This window comes from Pinus tabuliformis, chromosome 6 (genome assembly GCF_031772625.1).
Source record: "Pinus tabuliformis cultivar Carrire ecotype Pingquan chromosome 6, CPIR1, whole genome shotgun sequence".
Taxonomy (NCBI): domain Eukaryota; kingdom Viridiplantae; phylum Streptophyta; class Pinopsida; order Pinales; family Pinaceae; genus Pinus; species Pinus tabuliformis.
The window spans coordinates 1396303493-1396329491 of NC_142292.1; the positions used below are offsets into that span (position 1 = coordinate 1396303493).

The 25999-nt window shown below is 41.8% G+C and overlaps 1 pseudogene; it reads left to right on the forward strand.

Moving 5' to 3' along the window:
- The window catches only part of LOC149263864 (nuclear transcription factor Y subunit C-3-like), a 96746-nt pseudogene that overhangs the window by 11721 nt on the left and 59026 nt on the right, over positions 1 to 25999 (forward strand).

Sequence of the window (25999 nt, forward strand, 5' to 3'; positions counted from 1 at the left end):
CATTGGCTGGTAATTAGACGATGTATTTCCATGTTCGACTTCAGAAAATCTTTTCACATGGATTGACTTGTACATCAGGTGAAGATTGGATGAGTTTCGAAGACCTCAGATCTAGTTTCATCCATCTAGGCTGTGATATATTCAGGAAAATAAAGACATCAATTGTACACAAAAGCTGCATAGATAGTCATCTAAGCCAGGGAAGATGACTCTTCATGTGAAGAATCACCAGTCTGCAACAGTAGACGATTGTTTGTCCTATGTACATGAAAATGAATTTATAAAGCCGAGCATGGGAATGCCCACCTCAGCTAGATCATGAAAATAATATGATGATGATGTATTGTATTGTATCTTATGCAGGTCACCTTCCAGTACGAATTCCTCGGATCCTCATGAATAATGCATTTCACCCGACATTAGAAGATTTACGACCTCATGCTTTAGGGGGAAGATGTTATAGACATATTTGGGCACTGCAACCCCAAACTCATATGTCCATAAACTAAGGGCTCCTTAAGTCCCTAAAAGTGTTGTTTCGATTACATAATTTCCCAGAAGTTCCACCTGAAAAACTACTTAGAACTGGCCAAAACTGGACCATAAAGACTACTCCCTAAGCAAGGTGTGATGCATACTAACTACCTAACTATCCAAGTATGATGCATACTGAAATGGCCTTCTGTGGGGTGCAATGAGTGAGAATAGAAAAATTGCAGAGACAGTTTGCAAGGTGGATGATCATGGAATCTTCCAGAAACTTCTCCTGTGACACCTGCCTCTCTGAATTTGCCCAGGGATGTGTAAGAGATCATTGAAATCTCCAAGTGGAACCAAGAACTATCAATGGAATGACACTAATCAAAAACCCAGAGCTGACTCACACCCTTGCAAGACATCTATAAATGGATCCTTCATCTGAGAGATCTAGAGGCTTGAATTTTGTATTTTGTAAGGAAGTGTTGTTGGTTTGCTGGTGAGAAGAGACATTGCATTTTTGGGTGATTTGCTTGTTCATGAGGTGAATAGGGCTTCTATAACTAGGAGGATGATGCTGGATCAGACAGTTGGGTTGTAATCCTCTCTTAAATTACTATTAATAAAGTTCTTTGAGTTTTCTTCCATATAATCTTGTATTTGTGAATCTTATTGCTTATGAATGCAATTGTATGGTCAATGTGTTTATGATTCCGCATTGTTTATGATGTTTTAGATAGAGATGATTTGATGGTTTGCTATTACTTTGACTCTACTGGTACTCTTTGCGGTGGGACAAGTATGAGAGGGGTGGCAAATTCTGTCAAGGAAAGGAGAAATCAAGCTAGGATCAAAGCGGAAGGTCCAAGTTGGTCCTCTTTTCTTCTCTTCCATCTATCACACTTAAAGGAACTCTTGAAAAGCTTTCATTGTTTGTTTCTAAGATAGCTACCCATCTTAGTGGGACTAGTAGTTTGAATTGAAAATAGTTTTCCCTGAAACAACACCCAGCCATACTTAGTCATAGAAGATGATCTCCTTGCACTAGTACAATAGTAGCCCATCTAATGGATGACTACTCTAGAGGTAGAGGCAGATGGAGAAGATAATGTGATAGAGGATGACACTTTGTATCAGAGCAAAGTGAGTGGAATAAAGAAGGACAAGGATTGAGATGAGCATGAATCAGAGGAAGAGGAGAAAATGATGAGGGTCACTAGGATACTCTTTAAGGAGATGATAAAACAAACGAGTCTAAGAAGATGGAAACAAAAGAAATTTCCTCAAAAAGGAGGAAAGCACAGGGTGAAGATTCCATGAGGATCAAGAAAAATCAGAAGGCAGATAAAACAAAGGATATCACACCAATGGTCCTTACTAATGTGGACTTGGAGCATATTGGAGATAGGATTCAGGAGGCGATAGATGAATCTTGGAACAAAGTAGAAGATTGCTACGATGCACTTCTGACTTGTTGGGTTGTGTTAGGTTGGGAAAACATACCTATGGTTTTCGGTCCATGGTTTTGGACGTGATGGTTTTCGGTCCATGGTATTGGATGCTTTGGCATGTATAAATATGTATTGTAACATTAAAAGGAATATAATGAAAAATCAAGCTGGTAGTCCCGGTTTTGGGATCCAGGGGAAAATCTTTGTGTATATGTGTTTTATGTGTTATGCTCTCGCATTTTTTATTTTTCTGTGATTTAGAATTCGTATGCAGGTAATTTATGTACGGGGTTAAAACCTACATTTGGTATCAGAGTTGTTTTGGCTTCAAGGGGACGCCTTTGTTGCTGAGGGGTTTCACTCGGGCCTGTGGTAGACGCTGTTCAGTGGGAGATCTGTGAGATCGATTCTGGTGGTGAAAGAAGATGGCGAGCAGCGGAAAGATAGAGATCGAGAAGTTCAATGGTCATAGTTTTGAGTTGTGGAAACTCAAGATGGAGGATCTGTTGGTGGATAAAGATCAGTGGATCACGGTAGATCCAGGTACTAAACCAACGAGAGTGATGGATGAAGAATGGAAGAAGTTGGATCGGAAGGCAAATAGCACAATACGATTGTGTGTCTCAGATTCAGTATTGCTGAATGTATAAGGGGAAGCTACGGCGAAGGCTTTGTGCGACAAGTTAGGCACTTTGTACCAATATAAGTCTCTGGTGAATAAACTGTTCTTGCGGAAAAAGCTATATAACCTGAGGATGAAAGATGGAGACTTGGTGACAGAGCATCTGAACGCATTTAATACTGTGGTAAGTCAGTTAGCGTCTGTTGATATTAAAATTTCAAATGAAGATAAGTGCATCAGTTTGTTGTGTTCTCTACCAGATTCGTGGGATATTTTCGTTATTGCGATAGGTAGCAATGCAACTGCTATGCAGTTTGATGAAATAGTCTCAACCTTGCTGATGGAGGAGATGAGACGGAAAAATATGGAGAGCCAGAATGGTGATGCCTTGTCTGTACGAGGATGGTCCCAGAATAGAAACAAAAATAAGTCATCGAGTGGGAGATCTAAATCTAGAGGGAGATCTAAATCTCCAGGAAAACCTGTAAAGGTGGTGTGTTGGAAATGCGGAAAGGAAGGGCACTTCAAAAGGGACTATAAATCTAAAGCTCCTGATAAAGGAAAGGGATTTGATGATGCTCCTTCTACAGAGGCGAAAACCACCTCAAATGAAAGTGGGGATGTCTACTTGGCTTCTTCAAGTACACATGTAGATCATGAGGCATGGTTGATTGACTCAGGTGCATCCTTTCACTTCACTCCCCATAGAGAGTGGTTCTGCGAGCATGAGAAATACGAAAGTGGTGATGTCTTCTTAGGAGATGATAGGAAGGCTAGAATCATTGGTCGCGGAAAAGTAAAGTTGAAGTTGCAAGGTGGAAGGGTTAGAACACTTCCAGGTGTTCTGCATATTCCTGCATTGGCCAGAAATTTGATTTCTGTAAGCAAGATGGATGATGCAGGTGTAAAAACAGTGTTCGAGAAGGATACTTGCAATATGGTTCGGGGAGCACTCGTATTGATGCGGGGAGTTCGGACTGGAACTCTGTACAAGCTACAAGGTAGCACAGTTGTTGATGGGTGCAACAGTTTTGTGGTTCCTGAAAATGGAGCTGAAAATCTAGTGGTCTCTGGAGAGAAGACCATGTTGTGGCATCAAAGGCTTGGGCATAATGGAGAGAAGGGCCTTAGAATACTTCATGGTAAAGGTATGGTAGAAGGTATGAGTAATAGCTCTATGGATTTTGATTTCTGTGAAAATTGTGTATATGGGAAGCAGAATCGGGTGAGTTTCCCCTCTGGTGCTAAGAGGGCGAAACAGATATTAGAGCTTGTGCATAGTGATGTGTTTGGACTTGTGAAGGTTCCATCACTGGGTAATGCTGTGTACTATGTATCATTTATAGATGACTTCTCAATGAATATATGGATATATTTCCTTAAGAAGAAATCTGAAGTCTTTGACAGGTTTAAATAATTTAAGGCTCTGGTGGAAAATCAAACAGATAAGAAGATAAAGGTGCTGAGGACAGATAATGGTGGAGATTTTTGCAGCAAGGAATTTGAATAATTCTGTAAGAAGTGTGGTATAGCACGGCAAAAGACTACTCCATATACACCTCAGCAAAATGGAGTCGTAGAAAGAATGAACAAGACGTTGATGGAAAGGGTAAGAAGCATTCTCAGTGGTGCCGGGTTAGGACAGAAATTCTGGGCGGAGGCGGTGGACACTGCATGTTACTTGGTCAACAGGTCACCTTCATCAGCGTTGGAGGATAAGACTCCACAAGAAGTATGGAATGGTAAGAAACCCTCTCTTTCACATCTGAGGGTATTTGGATGTGATGCATATGTACATGTTCCAAAGGAGAAACGAACCAAGTTGGATAGTAAATCTGAAAAGTGCATCTTTATTGGGTATAAGGATAGTTTAAGGGGTTATAAGCTTTGGAACCCAGTCACACGGAAGGTTGTGTATAGCCAAGATGTGGTGTTCAGAGAGGTAAAAGATGTTATTAAACATGAAGTCCAACCAAAGGAACCTGAGAAGATAGAGTTTGAACTAAAGGAGGAAGAATCAGACTCTGCAATAGAGGAGGAATCAGAAGATGAAGATCCACAAACTCCGGCTGTGAGAAGATCAGTTCGAGAAAGAAGGCAGCTAGAAAGGTATAGTCCTTCTGCTTTCTGTTAAAAATTTTCTTTTTTTGTTACTGATGATGATCCCAGAACTGTGAAGGAAGCAGTAGATTCAGAGGATGGAAAACTCTAGAAAGAGGCCATGGTTGATGAAATGGCATCTTTGCACAAAAATGAGGCTTGGGATCTGGTGGAGTTGCCGGCTGGAAGGAAACCCATTGGCAGCAAATGGGTGTTCAAAAAGAAGACAATGCAGAAGGGAAGGTGGAGAAATACAAAGCTCGGTTGGTAGCAAAAGGTTATTCCCAGGTGCCGGGAATTGATTTTGGTGATATTTTTTCTCCTGTTGCTAAGGTAACTTCTATTAGGTTACTTTTATCTGTTGCTACTGCTTTTGATTTTGAGGTAGAACAGATGGATGTGAAGACATCATTTCTTCATGGGGATTTGGAACAGGAAATCTACATGAAGCAACTTGAAGGCTTTACGGTGAAGGGTAAGAAAGAACTGGTATGGAAGTTAAAGAAGTCTCTGTATGGGTTAAAACAGTCACCAAGGATGTGGTATCAGAAATTTGATACATTTATACGGGGTCTTGGCTTCACCAGAAGCAAAGTAGATCATTGTGTGTATTTTAAATTAATTGGTGACCGTGTTATTTATCTGGTCTTGTATGTGGATGATATGTTGCTGGTTGGAAATGACAAAGAAATTATCCAGGATTTGAAGACCCAATTGTCCTCTGAATTCGACATGAAAGATCTTGGTGCTGCAAACTATATTTTGGGCATGGAAATTAAAAGAGATCGGGCAAAGAGGAAGCTCTGGTTAAACCAGAGGAAGTATGTTGAGACAATATTGCAGAGGTTTAATATGCAGGATAGAAAACCGATGAAGGTTCCTATTCCTGTAGGTGTGAGGTTATCTGCTGAATAGTGTCTTGGGACACAAGAAGAGGAAGAGGATATGTCCCGTGTTCCATCTGTGAGTGCAGTCGGTAGCCTAATGTATGCAATGGTCTGTACTAGACCATACATTGCACATGCAGTGGGAGTATTGAGTAGGTTTATGTCAAAAATAGGGAAGGAGCACTAGACAATAGTGAAGCGGGTTTTCAGGTATTTGCGCGGCACTAGTGATTATGGTTTGTGCTACCAAGGAAGACCAGGATTGGACAAAGTGTTCGATATTCGTGGCTTTGTTGATGCAGACTGGGCTGGAGATTTGGATCAGAGAAGATCTACTAGTGGGTATGTGTTTAACCTATTTGGAGGTGCAGTCAGTTGGATGAGTAAGAAACAATCTGTAGTGGCACTATCAACTACAGAGGCAGAATACATGGCAGCCACTCATGCAAGCAAGGAGTCAGTTTGGTTGCAGAGATTGTGTTCAAGTATGGGGTTAGTACAGGGAGCTATAAGAATAGATTGTGACAGCCAAAGTGAAATTTTCTTGGCAAATAACCCTTCTTATCATTCAAAGACAAAGCACATTGATGTTCAGTATCACTTTGTGAGGGATATGATAGAAGACAAAAAGGTGTTGCTGGTAAAGGTGGACACTTCGAAGAATACTACAGATGCATTGACAAAATCTGTGAGCTCTGAGAATTTCTCTTGGTGTAGAGAAACAATGGGCATTTCAGGGCTGGAAAAATGACGAAGCTCTCCTGTGGAAAGAAAACAACAAGTGGGAGATTGTTGGGTTGTGTTATATTCTTTCCACGACTAACCCACGTAGTGAATTGGGGGGTTAGAGGGGGGCGGAGCCCCCCCTTCGTTGGGCCGATTGCGCAGTGGGGGGGTCACAGGGGGGATGGCATCCCCCCCTGTCCGGGGGGTTTGAGGGGTGTAGGTAGCCCCCCTCTACGGGGTCCGGGGCAGCACCCTGGGAATTTTTTTTTGGACCCTATATTAGGTTGGGTGAACCTACCTATGGTTTTTGGTCCATGGTTTTGGACTCGATGGTTTTTGGTCCATGGTATTGGATGCTTCGGCATGTATAAATATGTATTGTAACATTGAAAGGAATATAATGAAAAATCAAGTTGGTAGTCCCAGTTTTGGGATCCAGGGAAAAATCTCTGTGTATATGTGTTTTATGTGTTATGCTCTCGCATTGTTTATTTTTCCGTGATTTAGAATTCGTATGCAGGTAATTTCTATACGGGGTTAAAACCTACATGATTGGTGTTGAAGAGCAGATCAAAAATTGAAGATAATAGCACAGAAAGTCAGACAACCAATGAAGATAAAGGAAATGGTTGGAATAGAAAGGAAGATAGAGCCTGTACTTGTAGCAACGTTAGTACAATATGTACAAGAGCCTTACAAATTGACTCTGTTGAACTACAATAGTAGGCTAAGGTAAGGAACCATGTCAATACGAACATTTCCACAGTGTTCGTGCAAATATTACACAAGCTACACTTGGAAATTATAGAAGAACTGAGGCTGCACGAACAACACATCTCAGAACTAAATATTCAAGTAGAAAAAGAGAGAGTTATGCATTGGAAGAAGCTCGAGCAGGTGATCCAAGAAAGTGATCAAGTAATAAAGTAAGACCAGAAGATCAAGGAGGTAGTGGAAGCAACATCCAGAGAAATTTCAGACCTTGATGTTCGAGAGGAAGAGCCAGTAGAAGACAAGGTTGCGAAGCTCATCCTTACAGTGAAGGGGTACAAGGAGAAAATTACCATAGTGAAATTGGAATAGGAAATGTAGATCAATGAGATGTAAATGAAGCTACATCCAACCACACCACAAGCTGTAAGAGATCAAAGGGATATCAACCTAAAGGTTGCAATGTCCGACATCTCTGCAGCAGTAGCAAAATGTGGAAAACTCTTGGATGAGACAAATTTGGACTCACTACAGGAAGATCCAAATGAATAGAAACTACAGGAGGAAATTCAATAGAATCACTAGCAGTTGGAAGATATTTGGGCATCTACGAATACCTTACCAATCTCGTAGAAGCCAACGAAGATCAATGAGTCAAAGGCCCTCCAGAAAAGAATTGAGAATCTCAAGAAAGAAGAACATATTTTGACAGAGAGGACTCAACCTTGGCAGATGGCGGGCCCCAGTATTGCAGCAATAATGCTCCAACTCCTCGGACTCCCTTCTTTGATTTTATCAATTTGGTAGTTCGTAACAAACTTGGAAGCGACGGTGCTATATGCACAAGTACTAGCTCTTGCCACGAATGTCACTTGATCAACTGGCACAAGTCCGCTAGGAGCTTAAGCCAACTTCTATGAGATGTTAGAGGAGGCTTTTAACTGTGATGGACGAAAGCTAACTCAATAGAGGCTAATCTACTTGCAGAAAGGAGCGGAAAGCTGAAAAGAAATGCAAACCTTAGCAAACCCTAGTTTTACCGACTAACCCTACTGGTTTAAGAAAAATGATGAAAGCTACAAAAATGAATGCAACTAACTCCTAGAAAGGTAAAATGCATGTGACTAAGCTACTTCTGAAGTGAAATCTGAAAAGAAACATCTTTTTGTATTTTTGAGTAAGTTGGCAGAATTATTGTGCATGTGATTTAACTGCTTTTGACCATGCAAAGGTGGATTGGCAAAAGGAAATGCTTGCAGGAGGTTGGGAAGGTTAGAAGAGGGCCCAAGGGGTCCCTAGCACCCTTCTAGAGAGTTTCACGGTGATCCGATCTCAAGAAACCGCGTTAATGAGCTTCTACAGGAAGTCTACAGGATGTTCTGAAATTTCTACGGGATGTTCCGAAAAGAGGACTTTGGAGGGTTTATGGGGAAAAATGGTGGGAAAGTGGAAATGGAGGTTGGATAAGGATGTTAAGGGGTCTAGGACCTGGTGAATGAGGCTAAGGAGTGATTGGATTTGTTCAAGGATGGAGGGAGATGTTAACACCCAGGTTGTTCCCTATGACTCCCAAGGGAATACGACCGGGGTAACCACTAACCAATCTTTGGATTACAGCTTCTAGCCAGGCTGTAATCAGAGAGGGTTCTCTCTTTAATATTTATATCTGTTTTGTGCTGGTTTTAGGCTAGCTATAAGTTCAGGTTTGTTTAAGGTTTTGGTTGGATGATAATTTCAGTCAAGGTGCTTATGCATTCTCCAAAGTGTTCTAGTCCATTGGGCTATGGAGTCAGTGGTCCTTTAGTTATTTTGAGGTGCTGAGTGATTTGCTGTAGTGATGCTGCAGAGCCAGTTTAGTGTCTGAGAATAAACGTTTTAAAATAGTGATTGGGTGGGGTGTATCCAGTTTAGGCAAGGCAATTAAGAATCTTACGGTAAACTGCTAAAGAAGGACAGCGAGAATATTAATCTAGAAGCACTGAAGAATTTCTAGCTAACATTCACATATAGCATTAACGGACACATGAGCAGTTAAGAATTCATGTACATCGTTAATTTTGAAGACAAACATTTACAGCAGTAAAAATTGAGCACAAGGTGTAATGAAACAAATCCTGTACTAGTCTTTTTCTTCACTGCTAGCTTAATACAATATGAGTATGGTTTGATAAACATAAGGAAATGATAAACTCAATAAACAGAGATTTGAGGAAAACTTGTTATTTCATCAGACAACACAGGAATTCCGCATCAGCACATGTAGCATCATCTAGACATCAAAGATTTCAGGAAATCACTGAGCTCATCCAGCCCTTTGTATTAGATAATTCTGAAAGTGTACAATACATTTGTCTCATAGAGAAAATTACCAACCCCTTATGAGTTTCTCAGGGGAGTATATATACAAAATTTACATCAAAAATATTAGCGAATGAGTTAATATCTCATTTATGATATGCTAATCTCTGGAATGCAGTAGCTGAAGGAGTCAATGCTGCAGTAATTCCTTAATTCCTCAGCTGTCAAAATAGTCAGAAGATATTTGGACTTTATGGCTGTTAGAGTCGGCTGGAGATGTGCTGTCTGAAACTTGGATAGCTGTCGTTGTCTGTGTGATGAGTCACTTTTAGCTGCTTTAACTGCTGACACTTGTCATGTTATTTGTCTTGTAGTGACCTGGAGCTGGCAGTGGCCGAATGACTGAAGCTACCGTGGCAAAATCTAAAGCATGAATTGCCACCAATCCTCCTTAGGCATTTGATGTCTGCGCATCTTTATCAATGTTTCCTCAGCCTCTGTATGTCTATAAATATTGGGAGGGGTTTCAAACAGGTGATTCACTTCATTCTCAATGAAGAATAGGCCTTCAAGTTTGTCATATAAGCTCTGTCCTGTGGGAGGCCCTGTTTGTTCAGATGAACTGCCAGATGCAATAATCTGATTTTCAATAGTGGTTGCCATTCTGTTGGCCATTTGATCTGGAGAGACCAGTTTTCCTCCACCACTTAGTAAGCTGGGCAGGCCTTTTGCTTGCAGCACTCCCATTTTAACTTTGTATTCCTCCACATCTGCTTGCATCTCATAGTACTTCCTTTCCACTGTTTGTATATAGTTCCTGAGAGTTAGTACCTTCTTGGCAGAGAGGACAGCTTCTGTTCTGTTGGGAATGCCTATAGCTGCCAATTCCTCCCTTTCTTGCCTGTTCAGGAAGCCTATCATTCTGTTTGCCTGCTCTGCTCTGTTCCCTAGCATTGTCTTGGCCTTCTGAATTTCTGCTTGAGCTTGGCCCATTAAATCCATCTGCTCATGCATTATTTTTATTGACCTCCATTGCTGTTTGATGGATTGGCCAATTTTGGCCCATAGGATTCTCTTTATGTCGGCCATAGCAGTCTCCAGATTCAACTCTTTCTCTAAGGCCTTTATCTTTTCCTTTTGGGCCTTTATTTCTCTGCCCTGTTCTGCTACAGTCACTTTGGACTTGTCATACTTGGCATCCAGTTCTGCCAACTTCTCCTTGGCCTTCTTTATTTCATCTGCCTGGATCTCCATTGCTTTGACGGCCTTGGTCAATTCCTCTACACTTGGGCTGGCATCTGGAGCTGCTATTGTTCCTGTTGCTTCTGTTGTGGGGGCCACTGCTGCCCCTGAGGTTGCTGTTGTTTTTGAACTAGTTGGAGGAGCTTGGGAAGTGGATTCTGCCTGTTTATCTTGTAGTGCTCCTTCCAGCTCTTTCTCCAATTCCCTTATCCTCTGGTCTTGCTGCATTAGGAGGTCTAGTTGGTCCTCAGCCTGTTTTTGCTTTTGAAGTTCTGATGTTTGAGGGTGCTCTGTGGGCTGCAGCTTCAACCTCTTCTTCAATGCATTCAGGTCATCATCCTTCTTCTTCATGAGAGCCTTCACACCCGTTGGATCACTAGGATCATGTCCTAGATCAATGATGATCTCCTCAAGAGACTTTATTCTATTGTCTTTGGCCTGAGAGGACATTCTCTCAAAATCCAACTGGGTGTTGGTGTTTTTTAGGGACTCTTTCAGCTCATGGGCCATGGTGGCCTTCTCCACCAAGGTTGCATAGACCATCTCCCCAGCTTGCTTATGGAGTTCATTCTGGTCCATGGGATGTATATCTCTGGCTAGGACCTCTACACTTGTCTTCACAAAATCTGCAGCTGTCTTAGGCTGCGGCCCTTTGGGCTTGAAGTGGCTGAAGATTATATTTTCTTGTTGAATGTCATATACCGACATTAGCCTTTCTTGCTGGGCTGGTGTTGCATCTATGAATTGCTTGTAGACCTCAGCCCTTAGTAGCTCATTCTGAGCCTTTATTTGCTTGAAAGAAGCCTTAGTGCTCTTGGGCTTCTTGCTTTGTTGGGAAGAAGAGGACACCTCCAAACCGAGCTGTAAAGTTTGCTCCTGCTAAAAGGAGCTTGTACCTGTATGCTGACTGCCCTCCCTGTCTTTTCTTGCGCTGTCCAAGACATCTTCAGTAATGTCTTCTACCTCTGGGGAGTCTGCTCTTTGCCTTTTGGCTTCTGGCTGGTGGGAGGATCCACTAAGAGGAGTGGACTCTTCTCTATCTCTTTTTGTACCCCTTTCCTCATGTGCTGGGGTCTGCAAAATTGGGGCAGTTACTGGCTCAGTTTGTGGGGGTGGAATTTGCAGTGTTGGAGCTGCTGGCAGCCCAGTTTGTGGTAGGACAGTTTGCCCTTGCTGCTGTTCTGGCTGCTGCTCTGTTTCCTGCCCTGTTTGCTGCTCTGTTACAGGGGCAGACTTTTCCTTCACTGCTTCCTCCTCTGCACCCATTATGCCTTTGCCTTTGTCTGTCACCGGTGCTGATGTAGATGGTGCCTGTGGTGCAGTCCTTGTGGCCGAGGTTCCTTCTCCCACTGAATAAGGCGGTCTGAAAGGTACCTGCTGCACATAGTCTAGGTCAATAGTTTTTTCAAGCTCCCTCCTATTCTTTAGCATTATCTCTTCCTCAGTTAGATTTTCAACTAAAGTATCCATCTTCCATTCTTGCAGGTTGGCATATTTTTCAATGTGTGGGTACTGGCAATGCTTAATGCCTATAAGCCTATACTTGTTTCTCCTAGCAGTGATGAAACCTTCAGGGTCATAATGGACCCACCGAAAACTATAGGACAGCTTGTATTTATCCTTAAGGATTAGGTCTGCATCTTCCCACCCTTCTTTCTTGTTCATGATGAAGGGGCCCAACTGGTGTTTGAACTTGAGGTGGGCCTTCTTTTTGGCGCCGTGGAAATGGGTGAGGTCGGACTGAATCAACTGCCTGTAATACTCCAAGGCAAATAACCTCATAGGTACATATTTTGGGAGCCTGTATGGACAGAGCTCACAACCATAGATCCTAATGACAGTATGGTTCTCATATAGGTACCAGTCACCTATTTTATATTTTTTGGAAAGCTGCAGAGCTTTCTTTATCTCATTTGATATTCTGGGAGGAGGGGACCTCATCAACAGGCAAGAGACTGGGTATATAAATTGGTCAACAAATTCACAGTAGGTATATGGTGAATTTGTGACTTTGTGATAGACAGACGTCCAGAAGATGACAGATCTTCTTTCCCCTCTGTGATCCAGCTTTCTGATGTAGCATGGGAAGGCTTCAGAATGATAGTACATGAACAGGTGGTAAATATAGGCCGAGTACTTGAAGACCCCTTGTCTGTCCACTCTGCTCAACTGATCATGAATCTTGTTAGCTATGAACTTAGCAAAGTTATATTTGCGGGCAGGGGGTTGGCGTGGGCTGTAAGCAGATAGCAATACCAGCATTGTTTTATCCACATGCTCACTGTTTTTGTATCCCAACACATAGGCAATCATGTCCAGTAAAATCCTACCTACATCATTGAAATGGACATGCAGGTAGGGAGGTGGCCCTGTAGGCTGGCACTCAGGTTTCATGAAATTCCTGGTAACCTTTTGAATCTCCTCACTGGTCATCTTGGCACCAGTGTCCAGCAAATAGTTCATGGAAAATGGGATTAGCAACTCTGTCTGATCAAAATGTAACATTTTGTTGATGGACTCAGCATTAATGTAGAAAAGGATCCTCCCAGATGGAGTGCTAATAGCTCTGTGCTGCACATCATAGTTTTCAGCACATAGGTGAATGATTTCAGGGAAGACATTTACAGCTGGGAGACAATAGTATGGCAGGTTTGACTCCCATATCCCATGTGTACCATGACCATCCTTATAGTCCTCTCTTAATTGGCAGAAGGTCTGCAAGAAGTCCCTGTCACCCTCAAAGTCTTCAATAAGATAGTCCTTGTCAGCAAATGCCAAGGCCTCCAGCTCTTTATTTGGTGGATTTAATGGAGCCACACTGGGGGATGAGGATGCAGAAGCAACCATTATATGATTTGATTTTGAGTAAAAGGGAGTTAAATGGCTTGCAAAGTTTTAGGAGTTCAAAATGCCAGGTCAATTGTAGTCAACGTCTGAACTGTGTCTTATAATGAAAAACACACAGTCTTGTTTCTGCAGTTTTTTAACAAGTTCAGAGGGATTGTGAACTGCTCAGGGCAATTTGCAGAGGGTATGAGGAATTATTTAGGTGAAAGGCTGCAGCTGGTGTGTACACCCGGCAAAAGGGAACAATGTCGGGCGTTTAAAAGGTAATTTCACAGTTTTTACCCGCAAATTGACTGTTTCTATGTCGAATTACAGAGCTGGGGCAATGCAGATTGCCTTGGCTTACTTTAGGTAACAGGTGTAGAGCTTATATGAATTTCAACAGGTATTCTAGTGGCAATTTACAGAGAATTGGTAAGCATGGGCCAAACAGAGGGATTACGGTGAATACCTGGACAGAACGCTTAGACAGCTTGCGGGTCGAACTCTGAAGGTTGAAGTGATGAATCTGAGCGGTTGCAATTTGAATTTGGAGGTCTGGAGTCACTTTGGCAGCTGCAACGGCTATCTCCTTTTTCACGTGAAAATGACATTGAAAATGCCTCAAAACATGACTTTAACGATAAATTTCGTAAAAATAGGGTAATTGGCGCCTTTTCGCCGATGACGTCAGCATGACGTCATGGCGGGCCCGGGTACGGAGGTGACGTGGCTGCTGAGGTGTAGGCCAGGGTGGCGGGTGGATAGGGTGACAGGGTTACGTGGAGGGCCACACGGCGCAGGGGCGGGGAAGGGCGCTACGTCAGGATGACGCAAGCATGACGCAAGGGGGAGGCGGTAACGGGATGGTGGTAAGCGGGTTCCCCGCACCACCTTTGGGCAAAGGCGATATCGGGGAGGGGGGCTGCGAACAACCCCACCGCCTGCCACGCGTCCCTTGTACGGGGTGGAAAACCGCTTTCCCCGGACGCTAAAGGTCGGTAGGTCGGGAAGCGAAAATGACCGCCCACCGTTAGATCTGGGCGGCAGAGATCGGACGGCCGGCGGGTCCTCCGACGGATCGTGCAGGTTGGGGGGTCCCGTTGGTTTATTTAAATATTCAATTAAATACTTTTGGCGGAAAACTTTAGGATTGAGGGTTTTCGTGAGTTTTTTGGGGTTTTTGGGTTAATTTGTGAAAAAAGGGTTTATGGAGGGCTTTAGCAGAGGTGAGGTTAGGGCTTATGGACAGGTTATTACTCCTAACCAGGGGTTAGAGTAATCCCTTGACAGGGTTGAGCATAGTCCCAGGTGGACTAAAGTCTCCCTTAGACAAACCTATTTAGCTATAATGCTAAAAGGAGGATATTTATAGAATTCTTGGGGGTTTATACACCATAGTGTTATTATAGTAGGGAAAGGGGACCATAGGGGACTTAGATAATAAAGTTAGGGGCTAATATGGATAGAAGAGGTGAATGAGGAGTGAAATGACCAGGTTTATTTGAAAACCACTCAGCTGTAGGAGTAGATCAAAATGAAAAGATTTTTAGACAAGAAATGTGGCTTTTAAGGGACTAAGAACCCCCATAAAACCATGAATTCTTCCATGAATCTCCACTGATGATGGGATGTTAGTTATGAATGGGAAGGGGGGAAGAAGGGAGGTTAGACATGCTTCTTTGCTTTGCTGCCACCTGATAGAGAAGAAGGATTTCTCAATCCATTGACTTTGCTTTGTGAAATAGGCTAGCTCATCTTCAATTTGCAAGGAATGACACTTCTACAACCCCATCTGCCTACCCATCTACTTGCCTAGCATTTTTTGTTTCTTCTTGGAGGGTGCACTTGGACTTTCAGACCCTTATTTGCCTTTTCTTTTCTCTGGCTTTTTCTTTTTGTTTTTCTATCTACTTCTACCCTTATTTCTTCCAAGGTCCCAGATTAAGCAGTTGGGAGCCTTTCTTCTCTACCTAAGCTACTTGTCTGCCAAGATTAAACAGTTTGGACAGACTTTTTTCTCTATTCTACAACTGGAAATTCAAAACATGGCATGATCCAGATTAGGCTGTTGGACCATCCATCAAAATTTAGACAACATCAAGCTATATACACAGATTGTTTTCTTTTGGAAATATGTGATCTTTGCATGACCAAAGCAGAACATATTTGGAACTCTTCATTATCAATCATGAAATATGAAACCTATTGGTATAGGTAGCTAACAGTGGCTCCACATGGGGATGGTTTTTCATTTGAAATACCAAGAACAGCAGTTCAGAATGCCTTGGCCCTTAACTGCTTTTACCAAACTTGAAGTATGCTGCTTTGAAATGCCCAAAATTGTGCACTTTCCTTCTTGGTAGATCTCTGAATCTATTTATCTTTTGCTGCTAGTTAATAAAACTTGAGAAACTGCATTTTTACATTTTCACAGAAAGTAATATATACACTTGAGTATGTACAATGGAAAACTCATGCTGCACTTATGGGTGGTAGTCAAAATAGTGCTTCAGCATCCTGCCATTCACAGGACCTTCATCCAGATCAGTTTCATTAAGACTCTTAAGGAAATAAGTGTTGTTTCCTTGTACTGCTTGGACAGCAAATGGTCCTCTCCAAAGGGAGTCAAATTTTCCATGTTTTCCCTTATCTTCCCTTCTTGAATCCCATCTGAGGACTTTGTCTCCAACATTAAAGTCTTCTGCCTTAGTTCTTCTGTCAAAGGCCTTCTTTAGCTTTTCTTGTAACACTTGAACTCTGCTGTAAACTTGATCTCTAGTTTGCTGTAAACATATTATTTGATTGATCCTTCTTTGCATATCATTTGGTTCTGCTTGACTTTCTTGAAGAAGTTTCATAACAGGCACCCCTAGTGATGAAGGGAATTTGGCTTCTAGTCCATAAACCAACTCATATGGGCTGGTCCCAATTGATCTCTTGGTTGTTAGTCTATCTGCCCATAGAGCATTCACAAGCTTCTTATGCCAATTCTTTTTGTTCTCTTCTAGCACTTTCTTTATAATGTTTACTAGGCTTTTATTTTATGACTCAGCAAGGCCATTACCTTGGGGATAGTATGCAGTAGAATGGCCTAAGGTAATGTGAAATTTGTGGCAGAAATTCACCATTTTCTTGGATCTGAAAGCAGCAGCATTGTCTGTTACTATTTTGTCAGGGCAGCCAAATCTAGCCAATATGTTGTTCTCCAAGAACTGAATGATAGTGGAATCATTTGCTTGTCTGCATGGAACAGCTTCAATCCACTTGGTGAAGTAGTCTGTGGCTGTTAAGATCCATCTATGTTGGCCTGAAGATGAGGGATGAATTTCCCCAATGAAATCCAAGCCCCATTGTTGAAAAGGTCTCCCTGTTGCAATAGGCCTCAAGGGAAGTGGCAGCAACTGTCTCTTTCCCTCAAACACTTGACATTTATGACATGAGGTGGTGAATTTCTTGACATCAGAAAACATGGTGGGCCAGTAGTAACCAGACCTCAGTATTTTATCCACAGTGGACTTCCAGTACAAGTGTCCACCACAGTCACCTGCATGAAATTCCTTTATGATATTGTCAGTTTCATTCTCAATTAGGCAGTTTAGCAATATTCCTTCATGGTTTTTCCACAATAAATTTCCATCCATAACACAGAATTTAGAAGCTTTCATTTTTAAGAACCTACATTTAGTTCTAGACAATCCTGGGGGAGCACACAGGTTTTGCAATACATAACATATATCAGAGTACCAAGGGGATTGTTCAAAGGCTACATTGATCTTTGGAGTCGCCAGCTCCGATTCACTGTCCAGCTGGTTGATGTCTAAGGCTTGGAAATTTGCTTCTGTCATTAGTTTGGCCAAGCCTTGCCCTTTTATTAGTTTTGTAGGTTTTATTTCAATATCAAATTCCAAAATGTTGGCAATCCACTTTCCTCTTCTGCCCTCTAAATTTTCTTGGGTGAGAATGTCTTTGACAATAGGACTTGGTACATAAGCTATAACATGTGAATAAAGGATGTAAATCCTAAAGTCCTTAATGGCCTTAACCAAAGCATAAGCTTGCTTTTCCATGATTTGATATTTTAAAGGTGCATCTCTAAGAGCTCTGCTAAAGAAAGCAATTGGCTTCTCATTTCCTTGGTCATCTTTTTGTAACAAAACAGCAGCAATAGTATGCTGGGAGGCAAAAGAGAAAATGATAAATTCTCTGTCAAATTGAGGATTGGTCAAGACTGGGGTTTGGGTAAGAGCCAGCTTTATACCTTCAAAGGCTTGATTTGCTTCAACTGTCCATTTTACTTTTGAATCTTTCTTTAGCATGTTATTTAGTAATCTGATTAGCTCTGCTAAGTTTGGGATAAACCTTCTCAAGAAATTGATTTTTCCCAAAAATCCTTGCAGTTCTTTGATATTTCTTGGGTGGGGCATTTGTAGAATAGCTTGTATCCTGTCTGGATCAATTCTTATGCCATCCTTTGAAATGATATGTCCTAACAGTTTACCTTCTTCCAAACCAAATAGAGACTTCTTGGGGTTCAAGGAAATTCCATATTTCCTACATGTTAAGAAAATCTGCCTCAAATGTTTTATATGTTCTTGGTCTGATTTTGAGAAAGGTGTAAGGTCATCTAAGTAAATGACAAGGAAGTCATGAATCTCTTTGGCAAAAGCAATATCCGTTGCTCTTTGAAAATTTTCCCCTGCATTTTTCAATCCAAAAGGCATTTTTACATATTTGAAGGTTCCCCATGGGGTTGTAAATGCAGTTTTGTCTTGATCATCAGGGTGTACTAAGATTTGATTGAAACCCGAGAATCCATCAAGTAATGAGATCCTTGAGGCCCCTACCACTCTTTGGAGAATGTGATCCATCTTGGGTAAGGGATAGTTGTCTTTGAGGGATACTTGGTTCAGATTTCTTAGATCCACACACAGCCTTATTTCACCAGTTTTCTTTCTTGTAGGGACTAAGTTTGAGATCCACTCAGAGAATCTGATAGGTGCTATGATGCCTGCCTTGAACATTTTCTGTACCTCCTGTTCCATTGCTGGGAGAAGCATAGGATTGATTCTCCTCAATTTTTTTTTAAAGGGCTTTTGATCAGGCTTGAGAGGGATAGTATGCTGGATAATAGAGGTATCATAGGACTTTAGATCCTCATAACTCCATGCAAAGACATCCTGGAACTCTTTAAAGAGGTCAATGTATTTAGGCCTTTGATCAGGAGGTAGAGATGCAGACAATTTTATTATTTTGGGTTTGTCAATGGTACCAATGTTGCATTCTTCAATGGCTGCATTTAAGGGCTGCATCTTTGGTTTTCTGGGAATATCATTTGAATCAAAGATGTCCTCTAGTGGAGTTAGGCCTGTTGGCAGAAAATTGTCTTTCAGCTCTATGATTTCAGTTTCAGCATTGGCCACTTCTTCACAACTGATTGGTTGAATTTGCTGAATGTTTTCTTTGTTGAAAATAGTTGGATTTAGCATTTGTTTTGCTGTCCTAGGTGATATTAGATGAGTAATCTTTTGAAACTGTATTTGTGATTGACTTGCTATTTCAAGTATTTGTGATTGACTTGCTCTGTCAGTGTCAATATTTAATCCTGCAAATTCTTGTTGCAGCGTTAAAAAATTGTTTATTTGCATATCATCCTCAAATACTTGCCAATCTTTGACATTGTTTGGAATGGAGGGCCTGTGTTTTATCTCAGCTGTGAAACAATTGTTAGGCTCCAATGGTAATTTGCAAGTACTAGCAAATGTGGCCAGACTATGAGCATGCAGATTGTGGGTTCTAGGAATTTTAGTGATTTGGAATTCGAAGAAAAAGTTTAGTACTTCAGCTACAGCAGACCTATAAGACCTTAGTCTTTTGTCATTGGTGACAAAATTTCCCTTCACTTGTTGGATAACTAAATCTGAATCTCCCATGATTGAAACCCTGGCAGCTTGTAAGAACTTTACTAACTTGAGGCCTAGGAAAAGAGCTTCATATTCTGCCATGTTATTAGTACATCTGAAGTTTAATCTATAGGCTCTGCCTTCTGCATGAGTGTTTTCTTTATTGTGTACCCAAACTCCAGCTCCTGCCCCTAATTTGTTGACTGAGCCATCAAATTCAAGGAACCATAGAATATCTTGTTGTGAAGGAGATTTAACAATCTGTTCATGGGCTGGCAAAGTAAGTTGAAGTTCTGGTTTTTCATCTGGCTTGTCTTCTAGAACAGTCTCATCATTTGATTGAATATGTCTTACAACTAGAGCAGCAGCAGTGTCTAGTGATTGATTGACTGTTGTTTCATGGGTGGTAATTCTTTCATTAGGGTCTTCCTCTTGTATGAGTATCTCAGTTTCAACATCATTTTTTGAGAGGGTTGTGCTGTCATTGAAGAGAATGTATGAGTCTATGTCTGAATGGACAGCATATATAGGAAAGTTTTGAGGCTTTTCTTCACTGCTGACCATGTATTTCATGAGTGTTTCTCTGTATAGTCTTTTTGGTTGCCCAAAAACAGAGATGGTGGCATATGACATGTCTAATTGTAGGGAACCTTGTAGTTTAGCTCCCCATGATCTTGATAACAGCATCCCATACTTAGGTGGGATATCAGCAACTACCACATCCATTAGGATTGTTTTGTTTGGGTACTGAACCAGAGACACACATAAGTCTTTTATGAGACCTAAACACTTGACTTGGCTGGAGTCAAAGGAAAATAGGTCCTTGTAAGGTCTTGTTATATCTAGATTCAATCTCTCCATGACTGCCTTTGGCATGAGATTGTGAGAGGCACCTGAGTCAAACATTGCATTATGTAATATTTTATCATGAATATGTAAGCTGACATAAAAAGGTAATACCCCTATGACTACTGTTTTTCCATCCACTTCTGGGCCAAACAGTAATTCTGGGGTGTCATCCAGCACATTGACATCATCTTTGTTGCCAGTGAGTTGAAGGGACTTCTTGATCTGTAGTTTATAGGTTTCATGCTTGGCTAGTTCTGAGAGAGGAATTGCTATCTTTAGTTTGCCAATTTCAGTTTCTAGGTCAAAGGGTTTTTCAGATTGGGTCTTAGGGTTGTGGATAACAGTCCTTTCCTTGTTCACTAGATCTTCTTCTTGATTTTTATCTTGATTTTGGGACTTATCCTTTTTACTCATCTCTTGAGGAGTAATATTTAACTTAGGGTGAGAGGATGAAGTAGCCATAGGCTGCTGTTTTAAAGGAAATGGTTCAGTAATCTCTTCAATAATTACTTCTTCTGCATGTGAATTTGTTTTGTCATTAGGCTCTGTGATTATGGCTCTTTTAGGCTGCTGATTATCCTTTACCTTTTCAGGCTGATTTACATTCACAGTTCTGCTCCTTAGCTTGTATTGTTTATGGACCTCATAAAAAGCAGTGTCATAGCCTTGTTTAAAGTCAAAGGATTCACCTGATTTAGTTTGGAACAGTTTGATTTCATCATCCTCATGATCTTCTTGTGTTAAGAAAACTTGACTTTCACCATCTAGACCCATTAAATTAATCTGAGGATCTTCATTGGGTTCAGTTGATGTGGAAGTTTCAGCATAGTTTTCTTGGAAAGGGGGTCTTATGTCTTGATCAGCACTGGGCTTGCCAATGCCTGGGTTTTGAGTTCTCCTAAAATTCGGATTCCTAGGAAGGTTGTTTTGTGGTGCTTCCCATCATGATTTTCTCTCAACCGATTCCACTCTATCACCCAATCTTTTCATTCCAGTGAGTATTGCATCCAGCTTTTGATCAAAAGCAGAGGGTTCCTCTTTGAAAACATTCCTCTTTTCCAACCTTACTCTGTTTCTTTTGGCAATCAGGTTAGCTTCCACTGTGACAGCAACCCTTTGGGCCTCTGCAAGGGATTGAGGATCTCTCTCCTTTAACTGATAGGCCATGTCAGGGTCAAAACCATCAGGGAATTTGTACAAGGCTAAATCAGGAGGGGGTCTTAAATTTTGTGGGATTGCATTATATACATTGTTGAATCTTGCACAATACTCCAAAAAAGTCTCTTGGGGACCTCTTTTGATAGTATCATATTCCCCAAGTATGTGCAGAGGATCCTTCTTCTTCTCCCATCTGCTAGTAAAGGCTTGATAAAGCTCATCCGGAGTTGTGATGGAATTTGCATTCAGGGATCTAAACCAAGTTCTTACATCCCCAGTTAGGCTTTGAACAAACATCCTCATTCTCACATTGTCATCATCTATTTCATAGGTCTCAAAATGGTCTTGCATCCTTTTGGCATGCTGGACAGCTGTCAGAGGGCCATTGGAGTCAAAATATGAGATTTTGGTTTGGTAATCTTGGGGTAGAGCTGCAGCATTAGCTGGTATTTGCAAGGGTGCATATTTGTTAGCCATATTTACGGGGTTTAGAGGATTAACAGGGGCATCTGGGATAATAGGAACAGTGGGTACCACAGGGGTAATAGGTAAGGGTGACCCTAGAGTGTTGGTCAAGGGGATATGTGCAGTAGATGAAGATGTGAGAGGAGGACTTTGAGATGTGGATGGTGAACTAGGGGAACTAGGGGTAGACCGGAAAAGGACCTTGCATGGAGTAGAGATAAGGCTGGGATGATCTGAATCTGAGGTTAAATCAGCAGGCTGCTCCTGCCTTTGTTGCCTCCTAATGTTTCTAGGGATAGTATTTGGATTATCAACAATGATGGGTGGATTAGGGTCAGGATTTGCCCTAGTATGCCGTGGATTTTTCTTGGGAGCCAGCTTCTAACTGTTTTTTTTATTTTTTTTATTTTTTTTTTATTTTAGGATTTTATAGGAAGTTTTTATATCTGCAAGGACTGGATAAAGATGTTGGAATGGCTATATATATTTCAAAGCTAAGATGAAGATTCACTGAAAAAACTCTTCCCTAAAGCTGTCAATGTGACACAGAAACAGTTTTGGAGGCCTCCTGACTGATTTCAGGCTTGATTTGTAGCTTTGAGAGATGTATAGAAATTAGAAAAACCTAAAAAGTCCCAAGTGGAGTCGCCAATTATGTTAACACCCAGGTTGTTCCCTATGACTCCCAAGGGAATACGGCCGGGGTAACCACTAACCAATCTTTGGATTACAGCTTCTAGCCAGGCTGTAATCAGAGAGGGCTCTCTCTTTAATATTTATATCTGTTTTGTGTTGGTTTTAGGCTAGCTATAAGTTCAAGTTTGTTTAAGGTTTTGGTTGGATGATAATTTCAGTCAAGGTGCTTATGCATTCTCCAAAGTGTTCTAGTCCATTGGGCTATGGAGTCAGTGGTCCTTTAGTTATTTTGAGGTGCTGAGTGATTTGCTGTACTGATGCTGCAGAGCCAGTTTAGTGTCTGAGAAAAAACGTTTTAAAATAGTGATTGGGTGGGGTGTATCCAGTTTAGGCAAGGCAATTAAGAATCTTACGGTAAACTGCTAAAGAAGGACAGCGAGAATATTAATCTAGAAGCACTGAAGAATTTCTAGCTACCATTCACATATAGCATTAACGGACACATGAGCAGTTAAGAATTCATGTACATCGTTAATCTTGAAGACAAACATTTACCGCAGTAAAAATTGAGCACAAGGTGTAATGAAACAAATCCTGTACTAGTCTTTTTCTTCACTGCTAGCTTAATACAATATGAGTATGGTTTGATAAACATAAGGAAATGATAAACACAATAAACAGAGATTTGAGGAAAACTTGTTATTTCATCAGACAGCACAGGAATTCTGCATCAGCACATGTAGCATCATCCAGACATCAAAGATTTCAGGAAATCACTGAGCTCATCCAGCCCTTTGTATTAGATAATTCTGAAAGTGTACAATACATTTGTCTCATAGAGAAAATTACCAACCCCTTATGAGTTACTCAGGGGAGTATATATACAAAATTTACATCAAAAATATCAGCGAATGAGTTAATATCTCATTTATGATATGCTAATCTCTGGAATGCAGTAGCTGAAGGAGTGAATGCTGCAGTAATTCCTTAATGCCTCAGCTGTCAAAATAGTCAGAAGATATTTGGACTTTATGGCTGTTAGAGTCGGCTGGAGATGTGCTGTCTGAAAATTGGATAGCTGTCGTTGTCTGTGTGATGAGTCACTTTTAGCTGCTTTAACTGCTGACACTTGTCATGTTATTTGTCTTGTAGTGACCTGGAGCTGGCAGTGGCTGAATGACTGAAGCTACCGTGGCAAAATATGAAGCATGAATTGCCACCAATCCTCCTTAGGCATTTGATGTCTGCGCATATTTATCAATGTTTCCTCGGCCTCTGTATGTCTATAAAGATTGGGAGGGGTTTCAAACAGGTGATTCACTTCATTCTCAATGAAGAACAGGCCTTCAAGTTTGTCATATAAGCTCTGTCCCGTGGGAGGCCCTGTTTGTTCAGATGAACTGCCAGATGCAATAATCTGATTTTCAATAGTGGTTGCCATTCTGTTGGCCATTTGATCTGGAGAGACCAGTTTTCCTGCACCACTTAGTAAGCTGGGCATGCCTTTTGCTTGCAGCACTCCCATTTTAACTTTGTATTCCTCCACATCTGCTTGCATCTCATAGTACTTCCTTTCCACTGTTTGTATATAGTTCCTGAGAGTTAGTACCTTCTTGGCAGAGAGGACAGCTTCTGTTCTGTTGGGAATGCCTATAGCTGCCAATTCCTCCCTTTCTTGCCTGTTCAGGAAGTCTATCATTCTGTTTGCCTGCTCTGCTCTGTTCCCTAGCATTGTCTTGGCCTTCTGAATTTCTGCTTGAGCTTGGCCCATTAAATCCATCTGCTCATGCATTATTTTTATTGACCTCCATTGTTGTTTGATGGATTGGCCAATTTTGGCCCATAGGATTCTCTTTATGTCGGCCATAGCAGTCTCCAGATTCAACTCTTTCTCTAAGGCCTTTATCTTTTCCTTTTGGGCCTTTATTTCTCTGCCTTGTTCTGCTACAGTCACTTTGGACTTGTCATACTTGGCATCCAGTTCTGCCAACTTCTCCTTGGCCTTCTTTATTTCATCTGCCTGGATCTCCATTGCTTTGACGGCCTTGGTCAATTCCTCTACACTTGGGCTGGCATCTGGAGCTGCTGCTGTTCCTGCTGCTTCTGTTGTGGGGGCCACTGCTGCCCCTGAAGTTGCTGCTGTTGTTGAAGCAGTTGGAGGAGCTTGGGAAGTGGATTCTGCCTGTTTATCTTGTAGTGCTCCTTCCAGCTCTTTCTCCAATTCCCTGATCCTCTGGTCTTGCTGCATTAGGAGGTCTAGTTGGTCCTCAACCTGTTTTTGCTTTTGAAGTTCTGCTGTTTGAGGGTTCTCTGTGGGCTGCAGCTTCAACCTCTTCTTCAATGCATTCAGGTCATCATCCTTCTTCTTCATGAGGGCCTTCACACCCGTTGGATCACTAGGATCATGTCCTAGATCAATGATGATCTCCTCAAGAGACTTTATTCTATTGTCTTTGGCCTGAGAGGACATTCTCTCAAAATCCAACTGGGTGTTGGTGTTTTTTAGGGACTCTTTCAGCTCATGGGCCATGGTGGCCTTCTCCACCAAGGTTGCATAGACCATCTCCCCAGCTTGCTTATGGAGTTCAATCTGGTCCATGGGATGTATATCTCTGGCTAGGACCTCCACCCTTGTCTTCACAAAATCTGCAGCTGTCTTAGGCTGCGGCCCTTTGGGCTTGAAGTGGCTGAAGATTATCTTTTCCTGTTGAATGTCATATACCGACATTAGCCTTTCTTGCTGGGCTGGTGTTGTATCTATGAATTGCTTGTAGACCTCAGCCCTTAGCAGCTCATTCTGAGCCTTTATTTGCTTGAAAGAAGCCTTAGTGCTCTTGGGCTTCTTGCTTTGTTGGGAAGAAGAGGACACCTCCAAACCGAGCTGTAAATTTTGCTCCTGCTGAAAGGAGCTTGTACCTGTATGCTGACTGCCCTCCCTGTCTTTTCTTGCGTTGTCCAAGACATCTTCAGTAATGTCTTCTACCTCTGGGGAGTATGCTCTTTTCCTTTTGGCTTCTGGCTGGTGGGAGGATCCACTAAGAGGAGTGGACTCTTCTCTATCTCTTTTTGTACCTCTTTCCTCATGTGCTGGGGTCTGCAAAATTGGGGCAGTTACTGGCTCAGTTTGTGGGGGTGGAATTTGCAGTGCTGGAGCTGCTGGCAGCCCAGTTTGTGGTAGGACAGTTTGCCCTTGCTGTTGTTCTGGTTGCTGCTCTGTTTGCTACCATGTTTGCTGCTCTGTTACAGGGGCAGACTTTTCCTTCACTGCTTCCTCCTCTGCACCCATTATGCCTTTGCCTTTGTCTGTCACCGGTGCTGATGTAGATGGTGCATGTGGTGCAGTCCTTGTGGCCGAGGTCCCTTCTCCCACTGAATAAGGCGGTCTGAAAGGTACCTGCTGCACATAGTCTAGGTCAATAGTTTTTTCAAGCTCCCTCCTATTCTTTAGCATTGTCTCTTCCTCAGTTAGATTTTCAACTAAAGTATCCATCTGCCATTCTTGCAGGTTGGCATATTTTTCAATGTGTGGGTACTGGCAATGCTTAATGCCTATAAGCCTATACTTGTTTCTCCTAGCAGTGATGAAACCTTCAGGGTCATAATGGACCCACCGAAAACTATAGGAAAGCTTGTATTTATCCTTAAGGA